This window comes from Lissotriton helveticus, chromosome 7, assembly GCF_964261635.1.
Source record: "Lissotriton helveticus chromosome 7, aLisHel1.1, whole genome shotgun sequence".
NCBI lineage: Eukaryota > Metazoa > Chordata > Amphibia > Caudata > Salamandridae > Lissotriton > Lissotriton helveticus.
The window spans coordinates 1,823,192,512-1,823,205,481 of NC_136068.1; the positions used below are offsets into that span (position 1 = coordinate 1,823,192,512).

Sequence of the window (12,970 nt, forward strand, 5' to 3'; positions counted from 1 at the left end):
AGCGCCAACGCAGCCACCCTTGCACTATACAGGCACCCTTGCACAATAGTGCAAGGGTGCCTGCATTTAGGGGAATGATTGTTTATGTGCAGGAAGGTGTCCATTCCTGCACATAGACAATCTGAAATGGCGTTTTGAAACTTCTATGTGTGCTGCTCAATTGGGGCGGCGCTGGGATCCCAAACCAGCTCTGGCAATTACATCCAACCAACCCCTGGGGGGCTGGTGGGGAAGTCTGGCACGAAAACTGGTGCTGCGCTTTTGTTACCACGGGTCAATTTTGCAGCACAGCTGCAAAACCTGCCTCCAGTAACAAAAACACCACCACCGGTCCAAAACCGCACATATAGAAGTTGCAAAACCTTGTTTTTTAATGCTTGTTTATGTGCAGGATGGGACGCCTTCCAGCACATAAACAATCAATGGCGTTTTGCAGTTTCTCTGTGTGCTGCACAACACAGCACACATGGAAACCGCAAAAAAATTAAACATTTCTCCTTGTTGCACTAGGGTAAGACCAGATTTACCCTGGTCTTAATGTTGGTGCTGCCCCATATATATTCTGTTCATCAACTGTTGTTTTGCATTTGTCACTCCGAGTGGGCTGGGTATGCTCAGACGTGAGTCCCAGGCTCTCCACACCACTGGAGTCAAGCTATCCAGGCTGAATGAAGGCTGATAGCCAGAAACCGGTCCTAGGATGCTTGATTCCGGCCCAGGAAAGACATGGCTTGGCAGTTCGGGCTGGACTGTTTCCATGAGGCACAGGGTCAAGTCTGATTTGCATATGGCCATGTCTGAACTGGGGTGGTGTGGAGTGCAAAAAAACGATGGATTTAGGCCCAGATCTCTGTACTGGGGTGAATGTATGACGTTGTTCTGCATTCTGTCCATCAACTGTTGTTTTGCATTTGTCGCCCCATATATATGTCACACTTGTAAATATGGGGCAGCGTCAAAATCAATGTGTGTTTCGGTGGAACACCCACCGCAACACCCACTGCCCTCCCCTCTCACGCTAAGTATAGTGTGAAAGGGGGCCTTATTCACACTGCAGTCTTACGCCCAGTTAAGGGACTTAATGCCACCTTGTAAATAAGGTGAAACTCTGTCGCCATCACAACGTTTAGAAAAGTGATGGTGTGGGGCGATAGGGGCTTGTAAATCTGCCCCACAATCTTATCCTCACAGGACAGATACACATACACACACACATACACGCACACACACACACACACACACACACACACACATACACACACACACACACACACACACACACACACACAGGGTCCATCCATACAGGAGAGAGGCACACAAAGGGACCTTGGAGTCTTATCCTTACAGCGCGGACAGAAATACGGGGATATAGGCCTCTCTCCTTCCACATGGGAGAAACTCACAGAAGGAGCCTAGCCTCTTAAGCTCACATGGCAGAGACAAACGCACACAGGGACCATGTAGCAGAGACTCACACATGGATATGGGACTGTCTCCTCACAGGGCAGAGACACACACATGGATATGGGACTGTCTCCTCACAGGGCAGAGACTCACACATGGATATGGGACTGTCTCCTCACAGGGCAGAGACTCACACATGGATATGGGACTGTCTCCTCACAGGGTGAGACTCACAGAGAAGCCTGGCTTCTCATCCTCACAGAATAGCCTAGGACTCATGCTCGCAGGACAGAGAAGCTCACAGGTGCCCTGAAACTCTCATCACAGAGAGAACAATCCCACCCTGGATCTTTTGCTAGACACTGTCAGTCAAAAAAGGAACAGACTGATAACATTTCGTTTAAAATTAATTTGGTTGAAAGATGTTTTAGAGAAAGCTATTTTTTATTGAAACAATGTTAATACCATCAGAGAAATAAATACAAATAGAACAACCCCTTATCAAGCCTATAGGATTTGTCAAATGGTAGGACTCTAATCATAGTATTTGCTATACAGCATACACAGAAAATAACTTTCATTTAGATTGTGTTTATTTATCCAAAATATTTTTGTATATTTCGTTTTTTATATTTTCACACTTTTTTCGTAAAATATTCTATTGATAAACACATTACATAAAAAACATTCGCATTATTATTTCAAGAAAAGAGAGAGGCCTTCCTTAGCTTTTCTAAGCATGAATTTATATTTTGCTAATCCCCAAAAGAAAAAATTATCATTCTTTCATTCGTCCCTTCTCACCTTTGATTCCTCTCATACATCCTGTTAGAACTGGGATTTCTGGTTGGCTAAGGCTTGCGCCAAATCCAGGCAGAAACCACCACTCTAGTCAGGGCAAGGGAGTTACACGCCAAAGATAACCCCTGCTCACCCCCCTTGGTAGCTTGGCACGAGCAGTCAGGCTTATCCCGGAGGCAATGTGTAAAGCATTTGCGCGCGCGCACAGCAACAACATCCCAGGCACACTACAAAAGGAACTCCACACATCAGATAGTAATCACACAATATACATTGTGCCAACTGGCACGGGCAATATTCACAAGGGATTATTTACACAGGACAGGGCCACATGGGCCACTGTCAGGATCAGCACTTAGTAGAAATAGCACTTAATAACAATTATAGAACACAACCAGTAACCACTGGTAAAAGGTAGGTACACACTACGCAATACTAATCACCATAGGCATAGATCACGCAGGGACACATAAACTCACTAGTATAAACTATACTAGGCAAAACAACCTCCTAAGCATGAACACACATTATGCCATCTCCTCACTAGTCTAAACACATTAGACCCTGCCTCCTAAGTATAACTCACATTAGGGGTGTAAATCACAGAGTGAAACATCATCTCACTAGCATAACCACAAGAAATGCAAAATAACCTCATAATCATAAACCACAGTTTAGAGGTATAAAACACTGGGTGCGCAAAACATACTAAATGCATTACATTTCCTAGCACCACATTTAAAGCACACATCAATCACATTGGGGCCTTGCGCCTTATACCTCTCCCAGTCCCCCTGGCCAACTGGCCATCAAGTAGGGGCTCAAATGCCCTGTGTTCAGAATGTCAGGACGCACTGCCAACGCAGAGCCAGTCAGGGGTGTGCCACCGGCGCAAACCTAAACGTTACAGCTGCCCACTACTTGCTGGGCAGCTGAGGACAAGAACAGGTCTTAAATGCTGCAGCAGGCACTAAGTGCAGCGCAGCTGTGGAGGCCAAAGTAAGGGCGAATGAAGTGTGTCTCACTCCTGGGTTCACCATTAACATGTCCCCTAGAAAGAAATGCCTAAACGGTGCAGCTGCCCACTACTTGCTGGGCAGCTGTGAATCAAAACTGCGGCATGGGCCCTCACTGGCCCTTTGAGCAAACTGCACCACCTAGGCTCTAAAATCAACTGTGCCCCAGGAGCCCACTGGCTCCTTAAACCATCGAAGGTGCCCCAAATGTTGGAGCGGCCCTCTAGCTAGTGGGGCCACTCAGGAAACAACCATGGTGCCCTCACTGGCACCCCACAGGGCTTTTAAATAAACTTGCCCCCCTTGGTGGAGCCCCGTGGCTCTTAAAAATGAATGTGCCCACAACTAGGGCATCCCCGGGCTCCTCTAGCCCTGGCAACAATTACGAGCCCGGCACCATGGTATCGCTGGCCCCCACTGAATCCCTTTAAACAACTATGCCCCTGTGGGAGCGGCCCGCTGTCAGGTGGGGCCACTCAGAAGATCAATGCTGTCACTGATGCCCTGCTCAGGCACCAACAATAGCCCCCATGGAGCCCCCCAGCCCTTCTTAACTCACCGGGCTGCCTTCTTCTGGCAGGGGCTCCTCGTGGCAGCTGCACTCCTCTTGCGGGGCTTCCCTGGACTCCTGGGAGCCCCGCGCTGCCTTACTCTTCACCCGGCTCCCTCCTGGGACCCGGGGCTTTTCTTCACCCTCGGCTGCCACCTTCTCGACTTGCTGCCGTCCGCGGGACTCTCCCTCAGCCACGGGAGCCCTCGCACGGGCAGGTGCAAGCATCTTACCCCAGGTGGCTTCTCAGGCAGCAGCGGCATGCGCGGGACTTCCTCCGATGAATCGGAAGTCCCGCCCACCGTCAGGCACAATGCTGCCTGACTTTCGTTTTTCACCAACGGGCCGCGGCGGTGAATTCTCTGGGGCACTATGAGTGGTAGGCTCCCTCTACATTAAAGATATAAAGCGGGGTGGGCAACTGCTCCACCCATAACACAAAATCGCAGGGTGGGCACCCGCTAAGGCACATAAATAAGCGGGGTGGGCACCCGCTCTAGAATGAAGTAAATAAGCGGGGTAGGCACCCGTGAACAATTCACAAAACCACACGGAGACGCAGGGTGGGCCCCTGTGCTTCAAAATAATTAAATAAGTAGATCGAAAATGCAGGCTGGGCACCTGCACATGGGGCATCCCCAGATTAAAAGCCAGTGGCCATAAGGCAGCGTGGGAACCTGCATTAAAGTATCAAAATCAGCAGGGCAAAGAGAGAAAAAGCGCCCCAAGCGTTAAAGGGACAGATATCCAGCCCTGAAGCTCAAAATGGCACAGAAGGGTCCCAGGGCATAGCTGGACCTGGAAGAAGGGTCCAAAGAGAAGTCCTCCAGGCATCCAGGGGCTGGGCAGGGCCCAGGGAGGCAAGCCTTTCCCTGGGCCCCAGAAGCAGCACGCCCCTGGCAGATTCGAGTTGGAAACAAGAACATTTTCAGGGGGTCACAGCCCCTCTTTTATGCACAAAATCCCTTTGTTTCCAAAGGGCAGGCAAGGGGCGAACCAGATGCAACTGGTTCTTGAGCACTTTGTTTTGCTCAGCCCTCTGCCTATTCACAGGGTGGGTCAGGGCCATCAGACACACCACAGGGGGTGGAGCCAGCATTGTGGAGGGAAGGCCCAGCCCTATTCAGGTCCCAGGTGCACTCCTCCCTGCCATCAACATGCAGATCTCTCCATTCACCACCGGGGCAGACCCATCCTGACTCCTGGAGCCAGGCACACCAGCCAGCTCCAGCCAATCACAAGCCAGACAGTCAATTCATATTCACTGCACAGACATGCCAACTTCTAGAAGTGCCACTTCCACACTAGACACAATAAATCCGCACACATCATCGCGCAGCATTTAATCACACGAGTTTGCACATACCAAACTCGACCCTGCACTCCCCACACATCAGGAACTACCATGGTCACACATATTCCCCCTGCATTCCTATTGGAGGGCAGGCCACTCTCACCACTCATACACAGGGTTCACTGACTAAATATCGAGGGACAAAATATAGACTACCCAAAATATGCAGCTAGATTCATCAAGCTTAATTGCGCTCGCAAAGGGCCAGATTCTGAGAATCTGGCCCTTTGCGGGTGCAATTTTTGCATTTGGGATTCATCATCCCAAATGCAAAATTCGCTAATAAAGAATTCGCACATTTGCGAGGAATTGCATTTAAGGAATCTCTATTTGAGATTCCTTAAATGCAATTCATGAACCATTTTGAAATTGCGAAATCGCAATTTAGGACCGCTATTTACCACGAAGTCAAACCTTGTGGTAAATAGCTAAAACTTAGAAAAATGCATTTAAATGCATTTTTCTAAGTTGCATGTTACACACACACATGTCCTATGGACATGTGTGTGCACAACATCAGTGTAAATTACATTTCAGGGGTGCTACAGGGTGTCCTTTGGACACCCCTGCACCCTTGAAATCGCATCCTTATTTGCGATTAGCAAATTGCTAATCGCAAATAAGGAATAACTCCCCATTAATGAATGAGGAGTTATTCCTTATTTGCGATTAGCAATTTGCTAATCGCAAATAAGAAATGTGTAGGAATCGCAATTTATTTAGCAATTCCTACATGAATCCCGTTTTGCAAGTCCTTAATAGCGATTCCTTATGAATCGCTATTAAAGACTCGCAAAACGGCCCTTTCATGAATCTAGCTGATAGATTCCAAAATATCGACAGACAAAATATCGAATTCCTATCTACAAACAGGTAAGTACCAAAATATCGACCCCAAAATATCGTTTATATATATATACACATTAGAAAAATATTGAATTTCTTAAAATTAATGTAAAATTAAAAAAATATTACAAATAAATAGCTAAAATATACTTAAAAATACTTAAATTACCTTGAAATTATTAAATAACTACTTAAACTTATATAAAAAAAATACAATCATATCTGTTAAAACATATATATATATATATTCACTGAAAAAACCATAGGTTATAGACCATATATAGTTAGGAATTAGCATTTACAAAACCTTGAAAATTCACTGAAAAAACCATAGGTTATAGACCATATATAGTTAGGAATTAGCATTTAGAAAACCTTATTTTACTCACACAAAACCATTGAAATTCCATATATAGTTAGTTGCACTAACTATATATCGCGCACCCGCAATCCACTGCTGATGATGTCACATATTACATCATTCATGACATGGTCAGTGACATCACTGATGACATCACTGATGACATCTCAAATGACATCACTGATGACATCACTGATAACAACATCCAGTGATTTTTTGTTTCTATAAAGTTTAAATATGTCTTACATATTGAAGAATGAGTGGATGTGTAAGTGTCTGGACGAAGGATTTAGTAGGTGCATGACTGACTGTATGAGTGAGTGATTAAATGTGTCTCACTGACTGCATGGGTTAGTGACTAAACTGTCTTAATTTGTGCATCATTATGTCTGTTGTTCTGTAAACTGCTGCATGTGTTGATCAGTAGCTATATGAGTAACTATATGGGTTATTGATTGATTGCCCAAGTATTTATATGGGAGACTGAGTGTGTGTGTGGCTAGCTGGGAGGTGTGTGACTCTGTGCAGATCAATCTGTACTTGTATCAATGATTGTATAAGAAGGTAAGTATGTGTTAGTATATGTTTGAAAATGTAAGGTGCTCTATGTTTAACTGTATAGACAAGAAAATGGAAGTGTCATTGATTCTTTACAGGACTGACTAGGTGTGTGAGTAACTCCATGGATGAGTGGCAGACTGTGAGTGTCTGTATAGGTGTATGAGTGCATATGATAGTGTTGTAAAGATGAGTGATTGTATGTATGAATGATTGTATGGGTGAATGAGTGAAGGTGTGTGTAGACGTAGCAATCAGTGAGTGCGTATGTAGTAACTAGTATTGGTGTGTCAATGGTTTCAAAAATTATACTCTCTTTTTAACACTGGGTGAAACAGAGGTTATATTAAAATGTGAGGAGATGCATTGTATTGTCACATGAATGATATCATCAGTGATGTGGTCATTGATGTCAAATGAGATGTCATCAGTGATGTCATCAGTGATGTCATTTGAGATGTCATCAGTGATGTCATCAGTGATGTCACTGACCATGTCATGAATGATGTAATATGTGACATCATCAGCAGTGGATTGCGGGTGCGCGATATATAGTTAGTGCAACTAACTATATATGGAATTTCAATGGTTTTGTGTGAGTAAAATAAGGTTTTCTAAATGCTAATTCCTAACTATATATGGTCTATAACCTATGGTTTTTTCAGTGAATTTTCAAGGTTTTGTAAATGCTAATTCCTAACTATATATGGTCTATAACCTATGGTTTTTTCAGTGAATTTCATTGGTTTTTTAAAAGCTAATATCTATAGCTGTAAAATGTATTCTTCTTTAAATCCAAAAATATATTTTATATGTTTATTAATAATTTTTTTTTAATATTTTTTTTGTTTCGCTCCCGGTCCGCGAACCGGGAAGCTTCCCGTTAGCTCAATTCGATTCCGCGATCCGGTCCGCGAACCGGTAACAAATCAACATAGTTACGGTATCGCGTTGCCGCGTAATGCGTCTTATGACGTACGGCGTTAGCGCACCCGGAAGTGCCCCGGGGCGCGGACCGAGGCGCGAAACGCAACTCCCCGGAAGCGATCCGCGGCGCGAAAGCGCGACGTATCGCGTTGCCGCGAAATGCGTCTTGTGACGTACTGCGTTAGCGCACCCGGAAGTGTCCCCGGGCGCGGACCGAGGCGCGAAGCGCAGCGAACCGGAAGCTAACCGGGGAGCGTTCCGCAGCGCGTAACATGAAAGTTAGAGTCATGTGACTTGTTAATAAAGCTTTTCATTGGTTCATTTCACTTTTAGTTTCATAATTATGGAAGGCTAGGTCAGGTGACCTAAAAATAACACTTTTCATTGGTTGAGAAGTATTGTTTTTTCCAAATGATGAAAACCCCTCCTTCTTTCCTCACTCTGACTTTCATCATTGTGAGAGGAAGACCTTTATTAATACTTGAGAAATGACTTCAGTACTTGCTTCAGCTGGTGCACCCCCACCACCACCTCCACCTCCTCATGGGAAGAGAGGACCACCTCCCCAGGTGATCACCAACACAGAGGAGGAAGAGGAAGACCTAGAGGAAGAGGAGAGAGAAGAACCACAGTTCTTGGAAGAGGTGCCCCGGGTTTCCCATAGGAAAGCCAGTTTCATCTGGCAGTTTTATTCAATCCCTCCAGGGCAAAAGAAAGTGAATGCGAGGTATGTGACCTGCCTCATCTGCAAAGAGAAATTATCAAGAGGGACTGATAAAAAGTATAGCTATGGGAACTATACCATGCATCGGCACATGACCAGGAAGCATCCACTTAATTACAGCCGGGCGGAAATACGGGATATGGAACAAAACCCAACAGCAACTCCTGTGGCCAGGTCAACATCGTCAATATCATTGACACCAGCAGAGGCACGGGAAACTGTGCCAAACATCCAAGAGAATTTTGGGCACATGAAACATACTTGTATGCACTGTGGTGCGTTGATATCATGTGGTAACATGAGTATTAATGCCATCAACCTGGCTTATGACAATCATAATTGCCCTAACCGCCCCCAGTAATTTGTTTTTGCTCCTGTTGAGCCCTTTTCAACGCCTGTTTTTTGTTGTTCCCCCCCCCCAAAAAAACCCAAAAAAAATATAAAATCGTTCAAAAAATACAAAAAAAAACAAAAAATGTTCAAAAAATACAAAAAAAATATAAAACAACAAAAATATAAAAAAAAAAGTTCTTTTCAGAACTACCTTCCCTTTCCAAAAAAATTGCTAGAATGTTTAGCACTCTGGCAAGCTCTATTTCTTTTGGTTCGCTTCCGGTTTAGCTTCCCGGTACGCGTACCGGGAGCTAACCAAAAAAAAAACTTTTTAAAAAAAAAGAGTAAGTATAAGGAAAGTAAACAGAGAGTGATGTTTCAAGAAAGACAGCTATAGGGAGTAAAGAAGAGATACTATTTAATAGATCTATTTACCAAAGAACAGACAGAAGATGGTATAATTGTGAAAAACAAAATAGATAACGAATTGAAAGAAAAACAAGCATTGGCATAGCCAATAGGTATCGACTTTTGGACCTTCTAAGTCTTTAGTTATGCAGCATAATATCCTTGGTGCAGCAACATCAACTGTTGCATGGCTAAACACGTATAAGGTCCCAAAGGCAAGACCTATTGTCTATGCCAATGCTTGTTTCTTAAGTAGAATTGCAATACGTATGGCTCTTCCATGTAAAAAAATCTTATCTTGTGCTCTAAAGATTGCTAAAGTCTCGACAGAGAACAGGCTAGATTGTAAGTAGGGTAAATTGCGCTTGGTGATCTGTTTGAGGGAGCGTCTGCTTTGCCTGGTGTCTTTGGAGAGCAATTTTGATTGTTATACTGGACAATATAGCCCTAATGTAAATAACATAGGGGCATATTATCAACATAGGCAATAAAAGTTTTGCAGCTTTTATAGGCAGAAATGTGTCGCTAAAGCTGCTTTTGCGGCAGAAAACTGCCGCTAAAGCCGCTTTTGCACCAGTTTTCTGCCAATAAAAAGAGCAATAATTTTATTGGCTGCATTCATAATATGACCCTTAGTGTGCTTCAACTACACAGAGAAAGCATTATGAACAAATAGTGATACAGTGATCAGTCTAAGACACTAAGAGTAATAGAGACGGAGTGAGTGAACAAGAGTGAGGAACTATGAGAAGAGAGGGACTGAGAAAAAAAGTGGAAGGAGTTGAGTAAGTAGGTAATAGAGAAAGGAATGAGGGAAGTAGCAAAGGCAGGAAACTGAGGATTAAAGAAATGAAGCAGTGGAACTAATAGTAGTTCAATGTGATAGAAATGTAACGAAAAGAGTACAAAATACTTACCTTATAATTGTCGTTAAATTCCTCACTTTTTATTTTTATACTTTCAATCTGTGAAAGAGAGAACAAACATTTGAAAAATATAAAAACATGTATTGAAAAATTACAAAAGACAAGGGCAAAGATTGAAGGACAAACAGTTTTTCAATAACTTTGACACTTACAGAAGCTACACAGTCCTAAAGATATACATTTTAAAGTAACACTATCTTGATGGAGATGAAGTGAGACCTATCTTAAAACATGGTGCATCTTTTGCATTGCTGTTGTCTCAGAAAAGTGTCGCAAGACACTAAAATTTAAAATAATTGCTTCAGGATGCCAATAAGATGTCTACTATCCAGAGTTTTGTTTCAGGTGAGGCCTACTCAGGGTTGCAGATGAAATTTCGAGTTGTTGAAGAGAATAGAAGACATAATACATGTGAAGGTCTACCAATGAAGTGAGTCATGTCCACTGCAATGTTCAACAAAGTCCAAACCTCCTATGTTTCCCTGGACAGACCTAAACTTGATCTGCACAATGTGATTCGTAATGATAGGAAACACAGGTGATGTAATTGAAATACATGCAATTTATTTTGCTCATTTCACAATCACATCACTTCTGTTTCCTTTGCTTAGGTATCTCATTGTGCAGATGTAGTCTAGCATATCAAAGAATACGCAGAAGTGCAGCACTGCATGCAACAACTTTGACACTTACAGAAGCCTCACCTTCTCCATGCCTTCTACACAGTTCTACATATACATCATAAATGGAAACATTACAGAATTAATTATACATGTTAAATGGTTTATTTTTGCTGTTCTCAGAATGTATCAAAATTCACTAAAAACAGTGACTTGAAGGTATTCATCATGTAACAGCGGGGAAAAAAAAACACAATCAAAATGATTGTGTTTAAAAAACCCATACAAGATCAGAAATCAAAAATCAGAACTCCTTAAAGTTAACTTACTTTCCATGACGTCCAAGGATGTCCTATGAATAGCTTATACTCTTTTGTGCTGTTATTACTTTCAGCCCACCAGTTTCTGAAAGAAAATCTCCATCGTTTTTAAAAACATGTTACATACAATAAATGACTTCTTGCTCTCTACCACAAGATTCCACAAGGCCAAATTTTGTCAGAGCCATGTATAACTCTTGGATTTCTTGTTAGCCAATCCCATCATTTGGTATTCCCGCAACTTTCAGAATTAAAATGTTGAAGATCATTTTCACAATCCTGGAATAGTAATATCTTCCCCTTCTTGCTCAGTCATGTTCTACATTTCGTATGACACTGATACTGCTTAATATGAAGCAGACTTACACTACCTCTATGAGTACTACAATTATTTAATTCTCTACATCACTTTTAATCACAAAGTAATGTAAAACAGTATACAGCATTGCAGACTTACATTCCCTCTACTCCATGTTTTGATTGGCTGCTTTAATTAGCTTATGAAAAGAAACAGTTTTTCTGAACTCATTTAAACTGCACATACATGTCCATGATGTCCAATCCTATGATTAGAAGTTATGTCTCTGAACTACACTTATCCTCAAGGCCAAATTGTGTAGGAGCCATTAGAACTTCTTGAAATTCCACAGATCATATCCCGAGAATATTTTCCTAAAATTTTGGTTTTAAAAACACCAGGTAAGAGTTTTTAAGGTCATACGGCAATTTTTTTTTGAAAATTACAACAGAATCATTACAGAATGACCAGCCATTTCTAGACTTTAAATAAGCTGTGTAATGTCCTGATGATATTGAAGGGCCGTCATGATATATAATTGCTGTAGTTACAAAAGTCCTTCCTGATATTGACAACTGCGAAGCTACAAAATTTTTTATTAAAGTTGTCAATTTTGTTCCATCAGGCCTACATCGTTGGAACATTAAAATGATGTACTGGCCATATGTTCGTATAAATAATGTGGACATCATTTCAGATTTACATTGGCTACACTCCATGTTGTGATTAGCTCCTTTTACTAGCTTATTAAAGGAGACTGATTTACTGTCTGGCAAAGTTAAATATACAAATCTTTCTGAGTCTACACTAGTAGTACTTGATACCATACAGTTCTCGCAGTCATGCTGCCATTGATAAGAAAGCCCAAACAGCTGATCTACATCTACACCTTCAGCATGTAATACATGAAGCATATACATTAAAAACTCCTGACAATCTTGCTGAATATTTTGAGAGAATTGTGTTTGGCCTGAACATCTATCTAACAGATTTCTAATTTCAGACACACTTTCTATGTTTCTTCTATCAGTGGTACATTTCTCTAACACAGAATTTAACAAACTGCAAAATCTTTGATCAGAATTGACCACAATCTCTTCTTTTACATTTTTTAGAGAAAACAAAACATTAATTACTACATTAGCATAGCAGTTGACACCAGAACTGTTTTCAAACTGAAAACCAACAACATCTTCAACAGAATCCTCTTTGTTTCTGCTTGTAATTTTAGGTTCATTCACTTTTTGTCTTTTTGCTACAACCTCTCCAGTATTGTTCTCATTTCTTCGTTTCCGGCCTACCAGACGTTTCTCAAACAAAGGAAACTGAGGCAAATGTGGCGCATACTCTCTTCTTAACCTATTGTATTCCTTAACACAATCTAGATCTGCACAAATGTTTCTGACATCACAGTCAATCAAGTACAATCCCGATAAAGTTCTAACTCGTGACAATGCCACATATGCCATACCCTCCTTGAACACAGAACTGCCAATATTCACCAATGCAGTGTCTACACTTAAA

The 12,970-nt window shown here is 42.1% G+C and overlaps 1 protein-coding gene across 2 annotated transcripts in view; it reads right to left on the reverse strand.

Moving 5' to 3' along the window:
- Window positions 1–12,970, reverse strand: part of LOC144770813 (urokinase plasminogen activator surface receptor-like) — a 121,874-nt gene that overhangs the window by 28,097 nt on the left and 80,807 nt on the right. The gene's annotated exons all lie outside the window — the stretch shown is intronic.